We start from the raw sequence: 23,753 nt of genomic DNA, 5'->3' as shown, positions 1-23,753 counted from the left end.
TTTTTTAAGAGCTATATTTTGAAACAAATTAACTTTCTTGATGTCTCAATCCCAAACACAACGGTTTTGGCTCATGGCCAAGTGTAAAGACGAACAGGTGATGTCGGACAATAATTTTCCCTGTACATTACAATGTAAATGGACTCAGAATTAATCTGAGTCAACACATTTCTGGATATTGACTGACACATCTGTCATGTAAAGTAAAAATGTTTTTCATGAGACATCATTTCCTCCCTGCCCCAGCAGCCACAGTTAAGGATTTCTGTTTAACAACAACACCCTTGGGATTTAGAGAGCCAAAGCTCCAATTGAAAAATGATTTCCCTCACAATTATGTGAGGACAGTGTGCGATCCCCACCTGCATCCGTTGATCAAGTGAAAGAAGTTGGCCGATTGTGATTGGAGTCTGCTTGCAATGCCATGACTTTATCTTGCCTTGCACAGCTCTTGAATGAAAGGTGTTATTGCGCTCTCTCCTGTTTCCCCTTTGTTTTTCATTAGTCTTTATAGACATTTAAACGAACAATTCATTGGTTTACACTGTGTAAAAATATCCTCTCTCTCAAGTGGTATATAGGGTTCATCTAAACTGCATGATTGTGAGGAATGTTGTTCATAGCCTTTGCTCACTCATCTGGAAGGATTCACTGCTGTAGTAGCTCCAAACAACAATTAAATGCTTGTCTGAAAGATAATGAGACAAATGCTTAGGGACCCAGTTCCAAAACTCCAGTTTGAGCAAACTGGAAGCCTAATTCCCCCCCAATGCCTCTGGGGTCTTTTGGCGAGCAGAGAGCTCTACGGGGAACATTGTGAGAGTGTCATCTCCCAAATGTCTATCTTAATTCTGCCGCCCGGCATAGTCGGATAAAGACCCCACCGGCACAGCCACCAGTGTTTCAAGTCTGATTAATCTTCTGATTAGGTTAATCCACCAATGCTTCAATGGAGGGAAACCATCTCCCTCTGAAAAGTGCCCTCTTCCAAAAAAGGGCTATTGTGTTCCATCTCTTTTAGTTTGAGAGTGTTGGGACCTGTCAAGTGATTATCTTGAGACTTGGGTCTAAGGTGCTTATGAGATATCATCCTGTTTTCACAGTGATTAAATAGAATATTGTTAAAAAATTCATCTTTAATTTGTCTAATTAGAATGAGACTATTGTATTCAGAAGCAGCAATCATATTTATCACAATAAAAAGTTGCAGAAAAGAAAAATATAATAATTTGAATAATTGTATTATGATACCAGAATGGCTAAAACTTAATATTTTTATATTTTGGCAAAACATTTGGCACTTCTCTGAAATATAGTATTCACTCTTTCTCAAAAGGTACATTTAAGGCTGGGTAGCAAATTCTTTTGCTACTGGGTCAGCGCCAAATATTACAGATTGCATATTGTTATGAAAATTACCTGCACTAAACACATTTTATCGCTTGTTGCTTTTTACTTTCTATGTGCAGTCTCTGTCTTCCAGATAACTTGTAAAATGTGTGCTTGATTGAGACTCGGGTTATTGTTCAAAGGTACCTAAGGTAATGAAAGTCATGTTGGAAGAAAAAGCTTACAAAGACCAGCGGAAACTACAATAAGAGTCATTTCCTGATTTATCACCGCTGTTGCAGCAATGAATAGAGAATGTTAATGAAGGTCAAATGACAAAACACTTTCCTTGGCTTTATGGTGAGGTGGGGTCTATTAAATACTACCCACTGTTACACACACACACACACACACACGCACAAACTGCTTAATGATTAGAGAACATTCACTGAGTAGCTCCTATTCTATAGAGTAATGCTTTTCAAGGTTTACATCCAATTAGCCTTTTAGCCTCTCCAAATCTTTAAAGCAGAAAAAAATGCATCATTGTTTATGTGCAATCTGCCAAGCTAATTTTCTATTTAATAGTCAATTAATTGTAAAATAATTAAGAATTTGGGAATGGTGTCATTCGTAATCCTGTTGCTTTTTGCATGCTGCTTACTCTGTGTAAGAAAATGGATGTGGTTACTTAATAGAGACTATGGTGAAGATTTTTTTAAGGGCCTCTGTCAAAGACGCTAACGTAGCTGTAGATTGTTCAATTTGGTTGCTTTGAGTATTGACCAGTAGTAAAATATCTTCATGTTCAAGGTGGCGGTGCACCACAATGCGTCTCGAGCGTCCTTGATAAACCATTTTTACATTGACTTTGCTTTACCATTAGCTCCATAGAATCTGAGGATGCAGAATCATTATAGTCACAGGTGATTCTAACCACATAAAATTGACGGACGGTCTACCAGATTAACACTAACATGTCGCCATGCCATGCAGACTGATATCAGTTCTGCTAATAACTCCAATTTGTACTTGTAAGCTTTTGACTTATGGTAAACTCATGATTGATGTATTCCTCCAAAAAACGGCATAGCTAAAATCAGTGGACTCACAATTTCCATTCGGTCAGTTATCCTGAGGAAAAGACAGTCTTGAAATGAAGAGTATTTTATCATTTAGACTTTCAGCATTTTCACACCAATTAGCACATAACTAGATCAACACTGAGACCCTTTCCCAAGTCCGTAGGGGAGGCCCAAAGCCACAACCGCCACTTTTAAGATTGGATATCACGCCCTAAAACCGCACTGCTTCAAGTTACACCGGGCAACCACCTAAATGGGCTTAAATATTTAATTGGGCCAGGAGAACATCTTGGGAGGATGGCATAGCTTTAATTTATTTAAGATGCTCAAACAGGGAGATTTACTTTAGAGGCAGAAAATTGCAAGGAGAAGTATCAGTGTGTCATTTTTCTGTTCAGCCCAAAGGGTTTGTAGGTACACTCCTCTTGCAGGGCACCTCAAAATCTTTTCATGTTCGAACAGCTAAAACAAATGTGCAGAAACAATTTCTTGTCCGTGCCGTGCAACAGTGGGACGGCTTGAATAATTAATATAAGGTTTGCTAAATTTGAATCCTTTTACATTTTACAACCGCAAATTGATTCACTGACCTTGTTGCCCCTCAACTCATTTCATCTTGGATCATTCTGCTGTTTGTAGTGTAATGAAGATGGTGGCAAGGTGCACCTACCTCCCTAATTCTCGAACACACAGCAGCGCTGCAAGTGTGAAACAAAAGTGCTGTCACTTTTAATTACATGCGGCCCGATTTACATCACCAGGTGTGGCAGGTGTTCTGTGTTCGCAAGCAGGGGCAACAAACATGCATAGAGTAATTTATTCTAATCGCTATCAAAGCTGCCACTTATCCACAGTGGCGGGGTAGTTGTTTGTGTGGGTGAAAGTAGGGTAAAAAGGGGATGGGTGGGGGCGTGAAGTCTGCTGGTGGTGGCATGCTATCATGCAGTTCATCCTTAATGAGTGTGGATTAGCATGGATGATCCGGGCTTTGCAAAACCTCTGGTCCAGGCTCCTGTGTGCGTCTGTGTGTTTGTACATCATGGTGGATAAAAAGTCAGACTGGAAATCGTATCAAGAATTGGCCACTATTGTGTGTTTTGTTGGTTTTAGGATACAGCTTTGTTTTAAAGAGTTGCTCTGATTAATGTAGAATGGGTGAAGTGATATGTGTGTGCTTCCTGTCAATCATACACAGCTCAATACCGCCTCCACCTTCCCCAAAGATGTGCGTGAAAACTGATTAATATTTGTCAGCAGTGATTTATTCATCCATTTAGTTATTTATGAGCTGTTGCCATTTGTCAGGGAATAACAAAACAACAAAAAAACAGTATCTGGCTGCAAAATTGAATTGGCAAGTTTTTGCCAGATTGCGTGTGCAGTGAGCCCTCACTATTTATCGGGGATCAGGACCGAGCCCCGCTGTGAATAGCGTGAAAATCTACAAGTAATTGACGCCCACACAAAACGTTTATAATTATCTATTGATGCCACAAGATGGCGGCCAAGCACTTTTCCTATTCGACAAAGTGCCTGACTAAATAAAGCTCCTCGCCTAAGTGTGATACAGGTGCCTGCCACCAAGATAACACCAGATGGCATCAGAGCAATATTTTTATGTGTGACATGGCTTTGGCCTGACCAGAAAAATAGCGAAAAAGCATGCTTTTTACTTCGCCAATTAACTTTAGTTGCAAAATAAGTCTGTGAATTGGCAAATTTGAATATCCTGGGCTCACTGCACATAAATTATATTGATTGCGGACTCTAAATGCTACTACCTGGAGAAAAATCTGTTTCTTGTGGCATGTTTACATTTATAAACCCACACTCCAATTAGATATAAGCCATTCCAGTTATTTATGAACATTAACCTATTTAACATTTGCTGAGCCTACCTTGACTTAACCCCCAACAGTATTTACAGCACATCAGATGAAAATCAGCCAGCCAGATAGAGTAGCAGTCGTAAACATGTTCCCTGGGAAATAATTCATAATTAATCCACTGTGTGCTAACCTTACCCCCCCCCCCCCACACACACACACACACACAAATATACTGACTATTTACTCCCCCACCCACTTGCGAGGCAGTCTTGGGAACACAGATGTGACCACCTCGGCACCTTTCCAGCCCAATGTCACCACTGCGCCTTATCAGAGGGCATTGAAGGGGATTTAGCCCATCTATCCCCTCCCTGTACAGCTCTGCATGTTCACAATAGAACACCCGCTCAGTTTTATCCCACCGATCATATCACGAGCCATTAACACAAGGGACCTACAATAACATTATTTATGGAGGCATTAATATTATCGACCTGCATGCTGTCAGGTGAAATGATTTATTTTTAGTTAGGAAAGGGAGCCATATAGAGGTGGCAGGTGGACTAATCGGATATCAGTCACAGTCCGTTCATATGTAGTCAACATTAAAAAAGCACAAGTTAAGAATGATGTATTGGCACACACCCACCTCAGGTAGGTTCAAGTCCAAAAACAATCATGTGTGAAGCAGGCATAATATACAGTACCGTATTTTCCGCACTATAAGGCGCATCGGATTATAAGGCGCACCTTCAATGAATGGCCCATTTTAAAACTTTGTCCATATATAAGGCGCACCGGATTATAAGGCGCACCTTTCATGAATGGCCCATTTTAAAACTTTGTCCATATATAAGATATATACATTTGGCCCGCGGGCCGGACTTTGGACACGCCTGCTGCAGTGGCTCAATATTGGTCCATATATAAGGTGCACCTGATTATAAGGCGCACTGTCGGCTTTTGAGAAAATTGGAGTTTTTTTGGTGCGCCTTATAGTGCGGAAAATATGATAGGTTAACTCGTAGATGTTCAACCTCATTGCGACTGCTTCACGTCATTTTTAAGAATGGTGTTCGACGTCACAAATCTAGAGATTCAACTGTCTGGATATTTAACAATCATAACCAAAATGATCATGGTTAGTAATAGACTATAATTAATTATGAACGTTTTAAAAAAAGCACTTAAAAATAAAAGAAGACTAACCATTAATTCACCTACCTTGGTACTTTTTACAGGAAAAAGGCGAGTTGGTTCCGAACAAAGCAAGACGTGCATTTCTGTTTCTGTTGAAGGGTGCTGAAGAAAATGAGAACAAGCAAGGTGATAAAGTATAATGTGGGTCAGAATGTAGCCTGCAGTACTGGTATTTTAAAATACATTTCAATGACTAAAGAAAGTTATGAGTGAAGTGAATGAATGTGTATTTTTTTTACTCAATCCAAAAGAACCTTGACTGGTACCTCACCTCACTTGAGCTGATGCACTTACCAGTGTAGTCCAATATGCGTTACCACGGAAAGATTGACCTCTCAACAATTCCATATGCGAAGAAGAATATCAGTTTGGACTCTAAAAACATGTGCACACTTTTGACATTTGTTCAGTGTGTATATCTTCTGAGGATGATGAATGGTCAGTCAATTGTCTTTATTTTGTGATTAATCATTTTACTTTGCAGACTGCTCTGCCCTCCCCTCTGCGCTTTCTTTTACCTTTGTTGCGCTTACCTCACTCTGCCAGCTCATTACCCCTTCAGCCTTCTCCTCTGTCCATCACACATACTATACTCTTGTCACTTGCTACTTCCTTTTGGGTCTTCTTATTCCTCCTTATCCTCCTACGCCTCTCCTGTATTCTCTCCTCTCAAAGTGTCCCATCAAATTTACATTTCTCCATCCGTGTCTTATCTCAAACTTGGATTACTGTCTCTCTTGAGTCCACTGTTCTCACATCCCTTGCTCTGTGGTGACAATTAGTGATTGATATTAGAATTTGACCAAATGACAGTTGAGTACAACAAAAATGAACAAAAATGAACTAAACACCACAGACGGAGGCAAAAAAGGCAACACAAAGTTTAAAGTTTAAATGTATTATTTGTTTTCCAGACCTGTTGGGTGTTTGTGCAGTGCTTGCTTCACATTTTATGAATTTGTTTTCTAAATGACTGTAGTATATAAGATTGTATTATATTATATTATATTATATTATATTATATTATATTATATTATATTATATTATATTATATTATAAATTAACTAATTATTGACTGTTTGGCTGTTTTGAACTTTGAACACAAAGGCCAAAGACTGGGATTTACAGTATCGAGGCCATTGCCAATATGCTCATTGAAAGCGATAATGTCATGTATGTGGTCATGTCGCTGAAAAAGAAAAATGAACAAAATCATCTCCGGGCACGCATTTCATTTCCCAATTTGCCATGCACCATGATGCTTGGCCATCTGTCACAGCAAGGTGACTAAACACAACGCCAATATGTTGCAGGGTCATGAGAAAACAAACTGCTATCCACACGAGTGGAGCAAATAACTGTACAGCCATCCCCCCAAATCCACAGCAAGAACTGAGAGTCTTGCAGAGACTTTGAGCTGTTTGATCCCACCTACATGCTATTGTTGCGATGCCAGGGCACCTTTCTGTTTTCTTCGATGTGGCTTTAGAATGACTTTTTAGCTGCCTTGCTATTCCGCCAAGCCGTCATTGTGGTTGATTAATGGCGACTTGCCTGGCCAAGGGAGTGTCTCATGCAGCGGAGGAACCGGTAGTACGACAGCGTGTGTGCACCGAATAAATGCTGTACATTAAACAAATTCCCCTGCGCTCGTCTTAGCAGCCAAGCATGTGGGAGGATTGCAGATCATGTTTTCCTCCCTCTCACATATTTGAACTTACGTGTAGGTACAGCCACGAATTTAGTTACCTTTTCAATAGTTTTCACAGCTAATACTTTTCTATTTTCACCCCCATTCGTGCCAATATCATTGTCGCAAACAAACCCCACATGCACATACACGTGCGCGCGCACGCACACACACACACACACACACACACACACACACACACACACACACACACACACACACACATACACTCTGTACCTACTCTCTACTGGCCTGTAGACAGTACACCATTAGATTGCGCTGGAACCAACCTGTTAGGGTCTGATTGGCCAGCAAGCACTAACATGACCCCTGTGGCCCATCAGAATGTTGACCACTGAGGTAATGATGCCCACTGAGGATGCTGGGATACTATGTAAACCCAAAAATAGAAAGGGTAGAGAAGTCAATAAGAAAATTTTCGAAGTTTCACAATATATATATATATATATATATATATATATATATTATTATTATTATTATACCTGTCTGCAATCTCAGTCGCTTGTTTGTTTGTTAGCAGGGTTTTGCAAAAAAAAAAAAAAAACAGCTTAAATTATTTGGGTAGAGTTCAGACGAGTAAACTGTAAGTGTACGGGTACTGTGCTCTCCTGGGGGTAAGGATTAGTGTCGTTTTTACTTCCACTCAATTGACAAAAATTACAGGGACACTTTCTTGAGCATCAATCACCTTTTTGCTCTCTGTAAAACAATAGCTTCAATGAATCCCAAGTCAAAGTCTGCGCTTAGAATCGAGTAACATGAGGTGCAAAACTGAAACTCGTGGCAATCGTAAATGGGAACAAATAAATATTCTAAATATGTTTTTTGGTAAAGCACCTGAGAGTCAGCATCATACAAGAGTGAAATGTTTTCACATGCAGTTCTTTGTAATACCCTGGGGAAAACTGGATCATGGCCACTGATGAATCTTGTATGAACGCAGAAGACTCAGCATTCATATTACTCAAACATGCCCCTGTTGAGTATTCCATAAATGATATTCATAATATTATCCTGGAGGAAACTCATCACTGCTGAGCTCTTCTGACCTTTGTAAAGGCTCCACATTGGGTGACGTGGACAAAGATCCAGATCTGAGAGTTTTACTTTCAAATCAAATGAGGCTTGATTGATATTGCCTATTTTTGTTTTGCAAGAAAACACTGCTCAATAAGGCATTGATCACATTTAAACATAGGCTACACAACAATTGTGCACGCACATACAGTATATTGACATTTTCAGACCTGGCTCGTTAGAGATGTGAAGGAGAAAATGATCAAACAAAAAAAAAACCCGGAGGGATTTTATGTAGATTTGCTCTGCAACTCTCTGGCAATCAGCACCAAGTCTCCTCTTTGCCTGAGAACTGCCGTGCTGTGGTCACAAAGGGCCAGGAGAGAGAATGAGAGATAAACTCATCTCAGCGTTTGTCGACTTCCCTCCACCCACCACTTGAAAAAAAGCACTTCATTTACTAGTCTCTTTCATTAATGTTTCTCTTTCATTTTCCCTGTTTTCCCCCTCTCCCTCCTCCAATTTCTCGACTTTAAAGGTACGCGTGAGCAAGTAACAAGAAGAAGCTGCTGGAGTAGCTGAAGATATGACGTTCAAGACCTTTTGAAAACAAGCCAGTGGTGAGTGGGGTCCTGCATTTATGCACAGTTGCCACCATTTTAGGGAAGAGATTTTCTTCTCTATAGGGATTATAGTGTTTTTCAAAAGACCTTTCCATAGGTTTTAGGGGTGTTTGTTTTTTTGGTTTGTTTTTTTATGTCGCCATTATTTTTTTTCATATTTCTTCTATTGTAGAAACCATTCCACTCCGCTATTGCCGCTCCCGTTTTTAAACCTGCAATAGCCACAGTGTAGGATAATCCTATTTGGGGGAAAAAACTAAGAAGGTTTTTATGATCCCATTGGGATTATTTTTTCAGATAGTGTGACAGCCATGTGACTTTGATTTAAGAATTATAACTTGGTCTGAAACAGTACTATCTTCTGGATCTGGCAATTCATTGATCCCTTGACTCGAATTTGTAAAAGTATATAAATCAGTGCAAGTATGTCATATGACGGTATAAAGTGAGACATTTTCTAATCATACATTTTGTACTTGGAAATAGAAAATAGATAGGACAATTGTTTTTTTTTTTAGTATAACAATGGTGTATTTTCTGTCCGGGTTTGAGGTTTACATGGTGGAGTGGTGAGGATCCAAGTGCAAGGAAGCAGGGAGGCAAAACCTGTGAGCAGTAGTAATCACAAAAAATAACGTGTTAAACCTGGACAAGACACAAGTGACTGAGGAAGCAGATAGGTGGACAACATACTGTTCGCGGGAACATATTGCCCTTGACCATAATTGCAATTTCCAAAAGCCCAGGTAACAGTTAGGATTTATTGAAAATATATTCTTTCTCCCTAATGATCTCCACAGATTGATGTGTGACAAACTGTCACCTTTGCCCAATTGTTTGCGCTGAGCTTGTCCATTCATATTGACAGGCGAGCCCAGGCTCAGCGCGCACTATCATCCACCTGTCACTGCCAAATAGCTTTGAGGGCCTCTGCCTGCACTGCAGCTTTTCTGTCATCCAATATTGCACATTGGTGGTCTTTAAAGAGGATGGCTTTCACATAGGAGTGTAGAACAGAGCTACAGAGCTTCTACAGAGCTAGCTATTTTTTTTCTTTGTCACTGACACTTAAAGAAGTCCTTTGTCCTTCAGATGTATATCACTGCATATTTCTTGGTTGGGTTGGAAAACTGTTCGCATTGCACTTTGCATGGTAGAGTAGATAGTCTCATTTTGAGTTGAATTACCGTCTCTTCTAAGAGTGACTCTACTGCCGTTTAATACCCTGCTCACTCGTTTCTCATTGGGTACACCATCGCTTGATTCTAAGTCCTGTTGGCAGAGCTTTTCACAATCACAAACTGTAGACGAGGTGGAGGAAATGTGTGTCAGAGCAGATGTAGGGCCAACCATCACAACTCTATGTGCTTCTCATCTCCGCTCCAGTCAGGAACTACCAGCTTGTTAACTAGACCCACTATATTGGAACATGCTGGAATTTACTGCTAAAATGGTGCATCAAACGCCTTCGAGCTTGTACAATCAAAGTGTACATTTTCTGAAGTTGCTCCAAATCTCAGAGCTTAACCCAGTATTATATCGTGCAGAAATCAAAGCACCTTGAAAGAAAGACCTCCATTTAGCCTAAAAATCATTGTGAGATGTGTGATGTCCAATGTCACTCAACTCCACGTTAAGCGTTTGTCATTTGTCATAAAGGTTAAGTGAGTTCTGGTGTGTGCGCGTGAGTGTATGTATTATTGGTAACATTTATTTATTATTATTTTTTTAATCTGAACAAACCGGAACTTGTGTATGACTCCCCCAGTCAGGTACATTCAAAAGGTATATACGTATTTACAGTCACATTTTTTACACATTATATTATTGCCGTTGAGGGTTATAAGTGCCTCCAAAGGGAAAAAAAATTGAAGCGTGAATCATGTAATGTGTAAATGATCCTGCGAAGCGCTGTTGTCACAAACAATAAATTGTCTGCAATGCATGTCAGACAAATGTGTCAAATTTTAGGCACCTCTTTTTTAAATCGGGACAACACGAGAGCTCTCGTTGCTACTCATCGCTTAGCCTGCAGTGGGAAAACTTTAGTGATGTACAGATGAAGGATGCACTTTCCTGTCTGATTTATTGTGCATTTTTGTTGTGCTTTAAGAGGCAGGAAAACATGTAATTGGATCAAAGTTCAGTGACTCTAATGTTTGATGTTGTTTACCCCAACTGGTGAGTTGGCGCTAACTAAGGCAATTTGGGTCAGTTGGCTGATGTATCACTCTGCCTCAAAGGGGCACTGTTGGGGGTTTTATGAGGACCTTTTTTATTTTTGGATTACAACAGCAAATCAATTTCAACATGCAATAAAATTGAGGCCAATTGCCAAAGGTTTTTGTTGCTGCATTTTGGGTTTTTTCCCCTGGGGTTACTACACCTTAGCTCCTGCGAATACTTGTGCCTTAAATGGCCAGAGCACATCTCTTTAAGCATTTAGCAAATTGCTCAGGACTCTGCGTTCGAATGAACAAGTAACGGCAACCACTGACTGAGCTTTAAAGACAGTTTATAAGGAAAGGAGAACAGTTAACTCTCGAGTGGCTTCCAGGATGTTAGCAGCGCAATTAAACAAAGCTCTGCTAATCTTTACAGCTGGCATCCAGAGACACTGTGTTCTCGCAGCGCACTGCTATCAGCTGGTTAATGTGCCTTGTGAGCTTCTATCAGCGTCATCGTAACACTGGTGTCACTACACACTGCGCCCGTGCAACCCTCATTATGTAGAGAAAAGTAGCCTTGCTGGAGGAACCCTCGAAAAACCGTTCTGCAAAATTTGAGAAGGTATGTACTGTAGTATATGAGTTTTTACTTTTCATTTTGGTGGACCACAGCGCCAAGATCAACTACAGCTGTATTTACAGTGCTGTTGTTTGTGGAGATGTTTGTATTGAAACAACATTGTCATCTTTGTGGGAAAGGGTTAGAATTTTTTTTTATATAGTATTACAGTATAATTTTTTTCAATAGTATTTATTTTACCGTATTTTCCGCACTATAAGGCGCCCCTAAAAACCTCCAATTTTCTCAAAAGCCGACAGTGCGCCTTATGATCCGGTGCGCCTTATATATGGACCAATATGGATTCGTGGATGAGGACTAATTTATTAAAGTAAGCTTTACGTGTTTATTTTGTGTGTTGTGTAATATTAACGTTTGAGCAACGTTGAGTTATTGATATATTGTTATTGTTTTCACTATTTCGAGTGTTACTATATTGTGATTGCATTAACGTTTGAGCAACGTTGAGGTATTTATTCTATGCGCCTTATAATCCGGTGCGCCTTATATGTGGACAAAGTTTTAAAATGGGCCATTCATTGAAGGTGTGCCTTATAATCCGGTGCGCCTTATAGTGCGGAAAATACGGTAATTTGTTTTCATGTTAACACACAGTACCTCTACATTGAGTGCTGAGCAGGCCATCAGTCAATTTTAGGGCTGTACTAATTGCATTTGTACATCATGGGTCACTCGTGTAGGCTTGAGCTACACACACTGCAGTCCACTAATTGGTTGATATAAATTGTGACGAAGAGTAGAACGTGAAGAAAACAAGTAATACGGGTTACGTCAGAGACGGGTATTTAGTTTGTTTTGCTGGTTAACAAATAATGTCAACTAATAATTTTGCTCGCCTTGAATTCAGACATATACAATCATTGACATTTACACATATTCAGGTACCTTTACATGTACTGTGGGCGGAAGGCAGAATGCAATTATAACCACACAAAGTCTCCAGCCCGGGATCAGAACTGCGACTTTCTTGCTGTGAGGTGACACAGCAAACCGCTGGCCCACTGTGCTGCCCTCTTGGAAATCATCCACTTTTTTTTTTTCTTTATGTCAGCAGAATTGCTTAATCAATTCAGACGTGTTATACTGAATGTGAACCCATCTTTGCTTGGCATTTCACATCACCATGGAGACCTTTAGAAATTCAGCAACTTAGCAGTTTCAAGTTTCCCAAGTAGTCAGTCCTAGCCTGTGAAACTCAGGGAGAAATAAACAAACTTTTATGGCTCCTCACACAAATGGCAGGGATATGTATATATAGAGGGTGGGGTGCGGAGATGCTATCTTTGGGTCTATTAATGTAGCCAGTGCCGTGTTTCCCCGGGCCATCGGACTTAATCCAGAGGAATGAGCGTGAATGAGACTGTGGCTCGAGCTTGCCATACCTACTTAAGTTCTGGTTGAGAGCACAGTGCTGTGTGGGCGAATCTATTCTGTCCTGGGCAGGGCACAGCATAAACATTGCCCAGGGAACACAGGCAGACAAGCAAGCAGGCATGCAGGCAGTCAAGCGGACAAGAGCAAAACTATAAGGATGGTTGCCTTTAATTTCTTTTCTACCTCCGCTCAACTATTCAAGGCCCCCGGAGCAAAAATATATAAATATTTAAATAAATAAATCATGGAATGCGCAAACGTTATGTGGAAATTACCTGCTCCCACCCACCCCACCACCGCGGGGCTCCTCCCAAACATGTACCGTTATCTACCCACGGAATCTTACTCATTATAACAGATGCTCAATCACAAAGTAAATCCTCCCCAATCCATCCAATGGAGCAGACTTGCCTGCTCTCTTGCTGTCTTTTACTGTTCTGGGTTTACTCCATGGCAGACTGGTACTCTGACCCCCTGACCCTCCATGTAAACAGAGCACCACTGTTCCCCCTGCACTACCCTGCTGCCACCCCCCTCTGCACTTCCCTTCTACCAAATAAGGCTGAGAAGCAGCAAGTCGGTCAGCCGAGCCAGTGAGGAAACCATTAGTGAGCCAGCAAAGAGGTTGGTAGAAAACCACCTCTGGCATCACTCATCAGTATCAACCTCAGCTGCATCTCTGTGGTAGGGAAGTGCATGTGCACCCTCACCATACATGTGCATGTGTAGTTGCTGAAAGGCATGGTTATTTCTGCGCACAGCATGAGCACACTTGGTGACCCCGAAAGCTACGTTAAAAATCACTTTGAGGCATGAGCAAGTACAAAAGACTGAAAGCACAAGTCGTGTACATTCAAAGGATTCAAAGGATGCTACATACACGCAACTTGCACATAAAGTAATAATGCATCACTGGACCACAAAGAAGAACAAATCTTTACAATTTCTTATTCTGTCAGTTTTTTTTTTGACATGCACATCACAGTAGTAGTTATTTCAAAATGTTTCAACCAAAGTGTTTGAAAGTGTTTTACAATTCAACATTGTGTTGACACAGAACAGAATCTTATTTCTGAGCCGGGAAGATCAAAGTATATTAAAATTAAGTCATGCAATATCTGCAGTGAATGCTTTTATGACATGAAGTCCTTAAGGACGCCACCAACACCAGGTAGAATTTATAATTATAGATTTGAATCCTTATCGACAATAACACTGCTAATAAATGACAATAATAATAATAATAATAATAATAATAATAATAATGGTTATTATTATTATTATATAACCATAGTATATGTCAAAAAATCATAACTATAATTACATAACTTTCATGTTTTCTACAAATTCCAGTGCATTACTTTTGATACAAAATTCTATTAAATGATTGTGGTTGTTTGTATTAAATATGGCACAAACAAGCAAAGTGAACAAACAAACAAACAAACAAACAAACAAACAAACAAGCAAAACATCTTACATCATTATTTGAAGGGAACTATGTCATCTTTTATTCTATTCCTGCAGTGTTGCATCCTTGCCCCTCCCAGTGCCCTTGCTGTGCTCTCCCATCTCTGTTGTCACACTCCTGTCTATCCTAGTGTTCACTTGTGTATCAAGGTAATGAATTTATAATCTCTCCCAAGCGCTTTGTAGATCTCTATCACAGTGGGAGATAAGAGGGAGCATCGTTGCACTCTAATAGCCATCAGTCTGTCGCTGTTTCTGTACAGTGTTTGTGTAAAGTGTGTACTGTGTGTTTGTGTGTGCCTGTAGGAGAGTAAAGCCACAACCATACCAACCTCAAAAATATACGTAATCGGTAAATAAATAAAAAAATATGTAAAATATTGCCCCGTGTAATATGCATATCGCCAAGACATGCAAATAGTTTCTTATGGATTTGTATAATTTTATCTGAATATTACTAGTCCGATGCAAACTTAAATGTATAGTATATCATCATCCGATAGTTGAACATTATTTCGGATAATTACATGTAATTATCTAAGAGTACTTTAAGATGACTTATTTGGCCACATAAATGTAATGATTGATAGACTGACACATGCTTGTGTTTTTGGATGAGGTGATGTAATGTCTAGCAGAATGGATTCTGGAAGCAGGTTGTCGCCTCCAGAGACAGCGTGAGCGATGGCCTCCTGCTATCAGAGGTGATTGTGCGTCATCGCCTATGGGTGACATTGATAAACGGGCGGAAAACAACAGGACAATAAGAAATGAAGCAATAGTCTTTGTGTAGTCCAGACCTGACTTCACTAAGGTTACTCACCTTGTGGTCAACAACTTGACCTTTTAGCTATTAGTTTTGTAATCTGAGTTCCTTTTTTTGTTTTCTTTTCTGAGGCACCTTAAGTGAAACATGTACCGTATTTTCCGGACTATAAGGCGCACCGGACTATAAGACGCACCTTCAATGAATGGCCCATTTTAAAACTTTGTCCTTATATAAGGCGCACCGGACTATAAGGTGCACCATTAATGCATCATGTCAGATTTTTAATCTATATCAAATCATTCTCCATTTTATCTTTTTTAGTTCAACTTCAGACGCAACAAATTACTTTATAATCACAAAATAATGATCCATAGTCTTTTTGATTCATGATTCATAGTCTTCAGCGGGCCACTTATGATTGATTTCATGACACAATGCTTCGGGCCAGTTTAAATTTAGGAATTTGGTCCATATATAAAGCGCACCAGACTATAAGGCGCACTGTCGGCTTTTGAGAAAATTTTAGGTTTTTAGGTGCTCCTTATAGTCCGGAAAATACGGTATACTCAGTTATAGTGTCATAGAATGATAATAAATGAAACATTGTGTCCATTTTCTATACCGTTTGTCCTTTTTGGGGATACCGGAATCTGTTCCAGTTGACGTTTGGCGAGTGGCGGGATATACCCTAAACTAGCCGCCAGCCAATTGCAGGGCAAATACAGTATAAAAATATATATACACACACACACATACACACACGCACACGCACACACACACCATCCAGGGATTGGCAGTCGTGTCCTGATCCACAGTGCTCAAGATATGTTCTTGAGGCTATTGCGGATGAAGGAGGGAGTCCGGCGGTTTCACTATCTGAACTGGGAGCATCTTCACGCAGTAACATGCTGTTACATGAATCTGTAACATGAAGCAAATGATTGAACACTCTCCCTTGAGCACTCTCACTATCTTCCACTTTCTGCATTTACATGGCATTTATGAACACTTACAAGGAAAACAAAACGTAGCGCGAGAGCGAGCTCCTGCTGTAGAGCAGTCTCATTATTCTGTTATGGATTGCACGTCAGGCGGTAAGTGCTCTTTTTATCCTTCCAAAGCACTAACCTCGGTCACTGAGTGCATTTCCCTACCAGAGTGAAATTTACCATGTTAAGGCTTACACCACCGGGGGAATGACAGCGAGACCTGTGGTTCGCTTCTAAGATTTACCGGCCAGATTAAATAAGGGGCTTCGGTGTAAATAAGAAGACAACGGCGGACCCGACGTAAAAAAATGTTTTGGGTGGGGGAGGCTAGTAGTTAAATTGAGGACTCCTCACACCCCTTTTACACCTCTTTATGGAGTGTTACATGTGACGCTGGCTTTTGAATAAAGAGCAGATAGAGGACACCAAAGGATGACTTGTGGCTCTGAATGGCGTACTGCCAACTGCAAAGACTGCCGTTGTAAAGATGGCCCCTTCCCATCCGTTACCCTCTGCATTCCTCGAAAAGTTCACGCAAAATATATTGCCATGCACTCCTTGGATTGGGCCTTTCATTTAATGCACTCATAAATTGTGGCTCCCTCTACAGACTGTTGAATTTTTTTCTTCCCGATTGTACTGTAGCTCCTGTATGTTCCATTAACTCACAACCAGGTTGTGTTGTTTGGTGAACATTTTTACTTTTTTTTCATATTTGGTGTTACGTGAAGTAGCTTGCCTTTATACATTCTATCTCTTAAGCTACAATGGCTGTTATTTGTTTAGATTTTTAGATGGGAAATGTTGGGATGCTTTAGTCACTAAAATTTTGTGCATGACTCCCCACTATTTTTCTAACCTCCCACTTGCTGGACAATACAAACAACCAGAGGCGTAGCCAAGCCGGGGCGAGCCGGTTGAAAAAAAATCGAGCTTTTTCGATTCTTCATTTTCATGCCGTTTTTTTCTTTCGGTCTTGCGCGAATGTGCTTGCGCTATTCTATGTGCGCGATGTTATCCATTCACCGTTTGCCTCCCGGACCCGGATGTTGTTTTAGCGATCAGCGAACGGCGTGGGTGATGTTCGATTTTTGTTCCTGTGGGCGTGCGCCCCTACTGGAAAAATTCCTGGCTACGCCTCTGCAAACAACAGCTGTCACTGGTCAAATTCAAATTCAAGCAGCCAATCAGAGCTGCTCTACCCTCCCCCAAGTAAGGTTCCCATTTCTTCTCCTTGGAGCACACTTGTGTGTGTGTGTTTGTGTGTGTGTGTGTTTGTGTGTGTGTGCGTGTGTGTTTGGTGTGTGTGTGTGTGTGTATGCGTTAATTAAAATGATTTTTTAATGTATATTTTTTCATTTAAAGAAAAACAATTTTCCAAATGGAATTCCAAAGTTCCATCAATCAGACAATGCTGTCAAAGCACTCTGTTTAAGCCCCCCACCCCACCACCACCACTAAAAGTGTGCCCAACTAAAAAAAAACATTTCATGAGGAGTGCACCACTGAAAAAGGGTTGAGGAACATTGTTCCACTGAATTCACACCACCACCATTCTTACCAGTTGAGTGCCCTAAACCACTAGTCTAAAGCCCCCCGCTGCAAGCCTACGAGCCAGCACCCTCTTAAAGCCGCTGAGGGACTGAGGTTCACATATTTGCCCAACACTTACCTCCATTACACTTGACTCAAAAAAATACTCCCAACAGTTGCAATGGTGGTATCATATCCAGCCACCACTGGGTTTCTAGCTTAAAGCCCTACCTTCCTTACTGGTTCAGAGCTGAATGCCTGGATAAAAAATCCTGGGCTGCCAGCCTACCAACCGGTGTGCTTTTTAAAGCATCCGGGGAGTAAGGTTCACTTTTTCTCTCAGCACTTATGGTTGCCTCTGTTACATATTTATAATCTTGGTGTGGCAGATGGTTTCCAGGACTGGTGTCACAAAAGCTATATTTCAAAGCCAACGCCAAACTTCATTGCGGGTCTGATGATGAGCTAGCACATATCCTGCGGTGTTTGCTTTGTTCAATGTCAAGAGGTAAGAGACAACTCATGGCTTCCTATATGCACCATGACAACACATCTGTTTACAATGCTCGGAGCATCTGCCAATTCCTAATCAACAAGAACATTGGTGATCTGGGGAAACCTCTATAATCACCAGACTTGGCTTAGTCTAGTCTTAGAGGTCATCATGGGAATCGGTTTTGGATTTGTGCAACATCAAGATGGCCACGATGACAAAGCTGCTGAGGAAAAATCGGCAGAGACAGCCGGCAAAAATAATTCAACTGTAGGGAATTAAATTAAATACTTGTAATTTGTATTTTAAACATTTTTACTGACACCAGTGCTGCAGCATCTTAAAAAAAAAACTTTCTTCTTCTTCCTAATACAGTCAAACCTCTGTTTTCGAACGTCCCGGTTCTCGAACAAATCGGAATTCGAACGGAAAATTCGAGATTTTTTGCTTCGGTTGTCGAACAAAATTCGGAGGTCGAACCTCGCGAGATGAGCCGAAAAGACAGTGGCGTAGCCAAGCCGGGGCGAGCCGGGGCGCCGCCCCGGTTAGGACTCCCTGCGCCCCGGTTGAAAAAAATCGAGCTTTTTCGATTCTTCATTTTCATGCCGTTTTTTTCTTTCGGTCTTGCGCGAATGTGCTTGCGCTATTCTATGTGCGCGATGTTATCCATTCACCGTTTGCCTCCCGGACCCGGATGTTGTTTTAGCGATCAGCGAACGGCGTGGGTGATGTTCGATTTTTTTTCCTGTGGGCGCGCGCCCCTACTGGAAAAATTCCTGGCTACGCCACTGCGAAAAGACCCGAGAAAACCCGACCGCGCGGCCCGGATGCCGACTGACTCCGTTCGTTATTGTATTTTCGTTACTTTGAGGATTGTATTAACCCCTAATTATGCCTCCAAAGAACGCAAGTGGGAGCAGTGAAGCAAGCCATCCTAAAACACTAAGACGCTCTTAAACCAATGCGACAGTGAGCGCCCGGCGCGCTGCTGTTGCGCGATCGGACCAAATTAAGCTCCCTGCGCACTGAGGTCCACTTAAATTTTGAAACGAAAAGTACATCAAGACTTTAAAAATATTTTCAAAAATTCACCGACGGCTCTGTCACAATAATGCGACCAGCGCGGCGCAGTTGCGCGGTCGGCGGCTCGCTACGGTTGCGCGTTCGGCGGTGCGCTGCAGTTGTGCGATCGGACAAAAATGCGCAAATGAAAAAATGCTGAAAAAAAGGCGGTTTTATTTGTCGTGGAAACAACATTACATTTTTTTCCATTATTTGTAATGGGAAAAATAGATTCGTAATTCGACCGATTCACTTCTCGAACCTCCTTCTGGAACGGAGGTTTGACTGTACTTTGAAATTAAATACTTTGTATTTTAAATATTTTTACTGACACCAGTGCTGCAACATCTTTAAAAAAAACTTGCCTTTTCTTCCTAATACTGACACAAACTGCCCGTGTACATTTGTGCAGAATGTAATGAGAGTCATTGTAAGAATTTGATTAGTATGAAAAAAAAAACACGGATACCTTCACTACTTGAATTTTGCTTGCACATAATTAAAACTGAAAGTGAAACTGAACGTACATGAACGCACCAACTCGTTAACAGAGGAGACGAAGTTTATGAGGTGCCTGTGAACGCAGCACAGGACGTATTTTCATTCAATCGCAGAAAGGGAGAGAAGAGGAGGAGGAGAAGGAGGAGGAAGAGGGTGAGGAGGGCATTTGACTCCTGTCTCCCAACCCCCAGTCGGTCCGTGCGAGGTGGATTTAGAAAGAAAAGACTGCAAACCTGCGACGTGGAGATAACGAAAGAAGCAGAAAGGAGACGTTTTGGAGATCCACGCGCGGCGTTGTCGCGCATGGATTCCCTGCAGGTTATTTTTGTGTTACTTTTTAGGTTTCTTTCACTGAGGAGATTCTGCCTTGGAGCCTCCGATCGGAGAAGGAAATTATGTTTATCTACGTTACACTCGCCTTTCGTTAGGGAATAATTTGCCTGACTTAAAAGTGGAATACACTATACCGTTATTTCTTCTTCCTAAGGATACAAGCGATCGCTTTTCCTGAAGAAATACGACCGCGCACTGACAAAGAATACTCAGCGGATTTTAAAGGCTTTTCCCAGTTGTCTCATTTTCATTTGGAGTTCAAGTAAGTTTACTTTTTTGCACCTCATTAATTCACTAAATGTCTTGTTTTGATTTTGTAGGGGAAAATGTTATTGATGGTGACAATGTGCATGTATAATATCGTATATAACCATCGGCGAGGACCGTTTGATTCGCTGAATTTGAGTGGACGGCTGGACGCAGTTGTCCACTGCGCTCAAGATGAAAATATGGGATAGTCAAAAAAGTTCACCCTGCCACAAGTTTCTTACTTTTCCATTCATTGTTTGTTTTAAGGCGGTTTACAAGCCATTTCTGATGCACATAAAAAAGCATGTTTTTAATGCAAAATACTTGTCCGTAGAATTAGGGATTATAGTTTAAGCAGGCCACCTGAAATACTTTAAAAAGTGTCAGCCTTCACCTCAACAATGCAAAATCAATGCATTGACCCCGCATCATTCATCAAAAAAAGGTTCCAGTTTAGATTTCATTGGGTCGCTGATCGTCGGAGTAAAATGCGCAACTTTCTGATTGATGTGTGTTGCATCAAACCCATATTCTTTTCATTATAATTAGGATGCATTAGATTCGTGGTTACCTATTTTTTTTGGGCAGAACAAGGTTCAAAGTTGAATTTTTATAATGATCAAGATTGTGTTGACACTTGTTACATTAAACCCACATCCGTTGTTTTGTTATAATTGAGATACTTTGGCTGCTTTTTTTTTTCCCCAGAAAAAGGTTAAAGGTTTTATTGTTTTAATGATCAAGTTTTGTGTTTTTAACAATAATTCGGAGCTCAACATAGGATGAAAGTGTTTTAAACCACAGATTTTCATTATTTTTAATAATTTCTATTCACTGACCTTACACAATAACAGTTTATACCAATTATTATGGTTTGAGTTTTTGCTTATAATTTAATGTTTTGGCAAGTCATTATGTATCTGTAGCCAAACAATTCCTTCAGAGAAAGAGTAATTCTATATTTTTATATTTTTGTGTGCATTGTCAGGGAAAAGTCAGAAAAGTATTACTCCCCCTCTGCACTATTAGAAACCCCATAGGACAATATAGACCCCCATGATAGTCGTGCATTATGATTTGAAAAAAACATAGCTGCCGAGACTAGCAACTTTGGTCAAATTGTGAAAAAAGTTTCGATATAGCCCCAGTCCAGAGGTGACCCTGCTTTTTGTGGGTGGGGGTTTGACTCGCAAATAGTTCTAGTGAGTGCAATTTGAATTGCAATAGATCTTAATTTGATCATCATCATCATGATCATAATATTTAATGCCAAACCTTCCTCAGGCTACACATAAGTCTTGCCCCAATATTAACTGTAAGCCATAAAAAGACTAATGCAGCTCATTTGGTACAACTTTGACATGGAGAGTGGCTCAAACGCAGTTACGTTTTTTCTTGACTGTAATTAAAACAACAGGGAAGTGTCTTAAAATGGTGAAAGGTCAAATGTGAGGGTCAGGCACTGAACCCGATCAGGAACGATGCCTCCAGGTCTTTACTGCATAGGCAAGGAATGTTTTCTTTCAAACTGCTATGCAGTTTTTTGTTTTTTTTTACCTTTTTGTTTAATCACAGCTCATCATTCTTGCATTCCAGCATTCAATCATCCTGTTAGCTTGTATAAATATATTCAGTTGTCTTCTGATGAGAGTTGCATGTTGATTGTCAGTAGCAAGAAGTACTCTTGTCCTTCACAGCAATTGGAAACCATGTACACATAGGCTTGTGTGTCAAGCGTTTGTCTAGATTTTTAATGTGCCCTTAATTGAACAATTTATCACCCTTGATCACTGTCAAATAAGTGGGCAAGAGAGACAAAAGGGGATAAGCTGCCACGCTCAGCGGAGTTCCTGTCTGTCACAGCCCCATCAACGTGACAATTCTGTTTTTTATTTATTCTCTTGATGAAAAGAAATAGCAGATCAATGCATTTATAAGATCCAGCCTTGCAGGCAGAGGTAATGAAGAGTGGAAGAGTGAGAACATTGCATCCTTGAAAACTTGTTTTATTGGAGGAAAAACTTTTGATTCCTCCCCAGAGCTCCTTCCCAAGGAGTTGGCGGAACAGCTAATTGAATTGTTCCCCGCCTATGATGCCTATTCCTTGTCAAGTTAACACAAGTCAGACTATCCCCTAGGTTTCAAAATTCATTTTCCTTGCAATCATTCCTTTGCAAACTGTTTGTTAAATTTGCCCTACCTCAATAGAAGCTTGTCTGCACCCCATTTCCAATGGGATTGAATGGGGAAAGAGTCTGCTGAATTTGACACAGGGAGCAAACAAACATCACATATTTACAAAAACACTCACAGGCAAAAAAAATAATAATAATAATTCAGAAATAGTATAATTTGGAGAAGTTACAATATTTTTTAGTCTAACAATGGGTTCGTTCGTTCGTTCATTCATTCAGTCACTCATTCATTCATTTTTAGTGACAAGTCTTTTCTTGTGTTCTTTTGGAAGTGTCTGATGTCTAGTAGTGTGACAACATGCGTGCCAACTGTTTGGTTTGACCTTTAGGCATGTTTTTTTTTTACTGTGTACAAATATTACAACCTCACAGTGTTTCAAAATGTTCCATGATATGCACAGAACTGATTTCATTTTAGGCTCACAATTTACCAGTCATGCCTCCCCCTTACCATTGCTTTGCACAGTTCAATCAAATCCAAATTGGGGACCATTTGGGTGACATCAAGTGCTTTGCAATTAGTCACAATGCTTTTGATGCAGCAACACAACTAATAACAGCTCCTTCTAAAGTGAGTGTCATTGCAAAGAGGAAAAGGGAAATTATGTGCATGAACAGCGGTGCTGTCGCCCTCACAGCTAATTGTGTTTATTCATTTTAATTAGCCCAGAGAGCTAAATCAGTGCTCTTTCACTAACATGAGGTGCAATTACTGCACTTTGGAAACAGGAGGCGGTGTGGCTTGTACAGCATGCCATCATTCCTACTCCTCCCAAGTTGTTGATTCATACCCTGGGCGACGGTACGATTATCAGATGTTTAACTGTAACATGCACATTGCTTCGGCGGCCATGAGCACACATGGGAACATGAAAATTGTCAATGGTGAAACTGATGCTGAGTGACTCACTGTGACACTGCATATTGTATATTTTTAAAGTTGCAGGCGTGAGGACACTACCATTTTAGAAGTAAGGAAAGATAACTAAAACTTTACATTTATGTTCCCTAGTGATGACAAAAAAATGCCTCAAACATGGACTTCCCATCATTTGGATAAATAGCAAGTTCATTAAACTGTTTCCCCCAGTTCACTTTCTAATTGGAAATGTCGCACTGTTGCATTTAATTTACATTTGTATGGAAAATATGATGGCGGATGAATAATTTTCGTTAACTATTA

General features: G+C 40.5%; 1 protein-coding gene across 14 annotated transcripts in view; it reads left to right on the top strand.

Annotated features, from left to right (window-relative positions):
* Positions 1 to 23,753, top strand: part of ptprsa (protein tyrosine phosphatase receptor type Sa) — a 164,105-nt gene that overhangs the window by 24,073 nt on the left and 116,279 nt on the right. For 12 of the 14 annotated variants that reach the window (XM_037249898.1, XM_037249896.1, XM_037249892.1 and 9 more), the window contains 2 exons: positions 8,710 to 8,791; positions 20,281 to 20,388. The gene's annotated coding sequence lies outside the window, so the exon portion shown is untranslated. Of the gene's footprint in view, positions 1 to 8,709; positions 8,792 to 19,884; positions 20,112 to 20,280; positions 20,389 to 23,753 lie in introns of those variants that run through there. The other 2 variants (XM_037249893.1, XM_037249894.1) reach the window with 2 other exon arrangements.

The sequence above is a fragment of the Syngnathus acus genome, chromosome 4 (genome assembly GCF_901709675.1).
Source record: "Syngnathus acus chromosome 4, fSynAcu1.2, whole genome shotgun sequence".
Classification (NCBI taxonomy): Eukaryota; Metazoa; Chordata; class Actinopteri; order Syngnathiformes; family Syngnathidae; genus Syngnathus; species Syngnathus acus.
This window is presented reverse-complemented; position numbering and strand designations above follow the sequence as displayed.